We start from the raw sequence: 3,128 nt of genomic DNA on the forward strand, positions 1-3,128 counted from the left end.
TGTTTCAAAAAATAATTGAATTTTATGTAAGATAATTTTATATAAGAGTTAGCAAAAATATAAACAAAAAAATTTTTAATTACATATGTTTCCTTTTCTCCTTTTCTCTATTTTTGAGAAAAATATGGAATAAAAATATTTTTTTACTTGAAGGAAAACAAGAAGTGATTTATTACTTAATTTTAACCAACCTTTTTTTCCGATTTCAACGAAAAGCTTTCCCCTCGCAGCAATATCGCGGTAGTGGCATCGGTAAGCTTATCGACGACGATGTCGCGTACTCGTTTAACGATAGAAATATACGCCGATCGCAAATCTCTTTGACGCACGCAAAGATAAGCTTATGCGCGTCGCACCTTGGTGAGATCAGCTTTTCGCCAGCCGTGCTCTCCGCTGACAAGCTCACGCGGGGGTACGCTGGCACGAGCACTCGTCCGCCGCGCGAAGGGGTCCCAGTCGTCGCGTTGATCAGCTTATCTTCTCTTAAAATTATTTTTTTTCACGCGTTCTAGAAATCAACGATAATGACGTTTTTCCTTTTTGCTTTTGAAGTCAAGCACGAAGATCGTTTGCTTATTTCGTAAAATGGACGTTCGTTGGAAACATCCTTGGACATCAATCCTATGCGGACCGACTGGCTGCGGGAAGACGGTCTTCGTGAAGGCTTTCCTCAGACATTTATCTCTCATGTCCGATGTGTGCTTCGAGAGAATTTTGTTTTATTACGCGGAATGGCAAGAAGCCTATCGTCGATTACAATACGATACGCGTGTAAAAGAACAGCCCTGGGGATGCACCAATACTAAAACGGCGAAGAAGAATATAATTGAATTTCGCGAGGGATTAACCCGTCCGGAAGATTACTCGAACCGCTTTCTCCGAAATTAGTGATAATCGACGATCTTATGAGATAATCGTCGTCGTGCGACGCGATCGTGGATCTTTTTACCAATGGTAGTCATCACAATAATCTCAGTGTTATTGTTATCCCGCAGAATCTATTCCATCAGGGGCGTGGACAGCGCGATATATCGCTTAACGCAAATTACATCGTCGTTTTAAAAAGTCCACGTGATCGTGCTCAAATTCGTCATTTAGCGCGTCAAGTCTATCCCGACGATTTGAAATTTCTAGAAGAAGCATACTACGACGCCACATGGAGGTCTCACGGGTATTTGTTGCTTGATCTGAAACAATCAACTCCGGACGAGTATCGATTTCGAACGTCTATTTTTCCCGAGGATACGTTTCATTACGTCTACGTGCCGCGTAGATCGTTTTCCAGGGGATACGTATAAAAGTTGAGTACGACTAATCGCGTGTATCAATCGTAGCTTTTTCTCGCGATGAAGGTGGGTGACGCGAAATCGCACAGAGCGACGAAAATCGTCACACATTCGATCGGTAAGAGAAACGCCTGTCTCCTCACGGCGCTCTATCATTTGAACAAAGATCAACGCACAACCTTCTTACGTAGCGCTGACGAAAAATTAATTCGTTGCATCTGTGAATGTGTTTTTAATACACTCAAAGGTAACATCTCGCTCGAACGGCGTGAAAAAAACCGGTTAACCAAATATAAAAAAGCTCTGCGTCGCGTCGTTGCAAAACGCGGTAATTGGAAGGATCGAAGAAAGCTGTTGGTGCAGCGAGGCGGATTTTTACTATACAGGGTTGGCCATATTCGACGGAAAGATGTGGCAACACTGTAACTCGCCATGGCAGGCTCAAGGCGATCATTTAAGAGATATCATATTCAACAAATAATGTACACAAATCTCCTTGAACCATATTAAATGGCTTTTACAATAAAAAGCAAAAAATGTGTTTTTTTTCCCATGATTAACAAAAAAACATCTTTCCGTCGAATATGGCCAATTCCGTCGAATATGGCCAACCCTATATATTGTCGGACCTATATTATCGACCTTATTATCGCTAATTATCGAAGGAACGAAATAGTAGAGATAAAACGTTATGGAGAGGGCTAAAAAAATGGTTTTAATTTCGACGAAAAATCTGGAGAGAATGCAGCATCAGCTACGTCGGAATCCGACATCGTTCGTTGATGGAGAGTCAAAAGAAATAGCAGTACCGCAAAATTCGGACACCTTGAGCTCTAATAACACAACGCAAACCCCGGGAACTCATCTAACACGACTCGATGCGGAGGTAAGTCGTATTCTCAATTCCTCGACAGACGACCTCGTGACGAAAGCGAGAGGTGGAAAATGTACAGAGAGGCATTATGGAGATACCTACGGTTTATCCGAGAAACACGAAGACAGAAAGACGTACATAACGAAAACGAAAATGCAGAAGACAACGCTACACGAGATGCCTCCGATGATAACGAGACGACGAGCGATGACGTTTTTTACGATCTCACACGAACATCCGATATACTCGTACCACCGCCATCACATTCCAATAGTAACACGGATATTACAGCAAAAAATTTCGAAATTTCGAGCGAGCATAATCATATGATAAAAAGCATCGAGGAAATAATGGAAAGCGTACCGAAATCTTATCGTAAGCATGCACACTTACTGATGAAACATTTGCTTCGAAAAGCTGTGCCCGATAAACTTAGTTGGGACGAGTACGGAATCGTGACTATAGATGGTAACGTCGTGAAAGATTCGAATATTGCTGACTTAATAAACGAAATAATGCGCGAGAGAAAAACCGTGAAAGCAGTGGGTAGAAATCAGTTTGCACGATTACTCCATGTGTTGAACATATCTTCTGGTGAGAAATAAAAGTTTATTGTGCGCGCACGCTGATGCTGGAAACATTGTAAAACTTCGACCGTGCGCGAGTTGTACGGATGTTACATCAAAAGAGCAAGTTCCACGTCGATCGTATCGAGAGCCCGAAGAAGAAGAAAAACGTAAAAATTACGAACCAGAAATAGACAAGGAAAGCTTGCTGATTCTTTCTCGCCAACGAAAAACTGATATCCCCCCGTATCTTTGCAAACAGGGAAAAGCCGGTTGCTCGGTTGGAAAAAATTGAGATAACGATGACGTTTGAAAAACTATACTATGATCCATCGAATTATGCGGGTTATTCGACGGTGGATAATCTAACTCGCGCCGTTAAACCGAATTTCTTACGGGAAG

The 3,128-nt window shown here is 42.0% G+C and overlaps 1 long non-coding RNA gene across 1 annotated transcript in view; it reads right to left on the bottom strand.

The window, feature by feature from the left end:
• Positions 1 to 3,128, bottom strand: part of LOC108748825 — a 19,488-nt gene that overhangs the window by 1,390 nt on the left and 14,970 nt on the right. Inside the window, exon 2 of the long non-coding RNA XR_001939326.1 lies at positions 966 to 971. This is a non-coding gene — a long non-coding RNA (uncharacterized LOC108748825). The remainder of the gene's footprint in view (positions 1 to 965; positions 972 to 3,128) is intronic.

The sequence above is a fragment of the Trachymyrmex septentrionalis genome, unplaced genomic scaffold, assembly GCF_001594115.1.
Source record: "Trachymyrmex septentrionalis isolate Tsep2-gDNA-1 unplaced genomic scaffold, Tsep1.0 scaffold244, whole genome shotgun sequence".
NCBI classification, from domain to species: Eukaryota; Metazoa; Arthropoda; class Insecta; order Hymenoptera; family Formicidae; genus Trachymyrmex; species Trachymyrmex septentrionalis.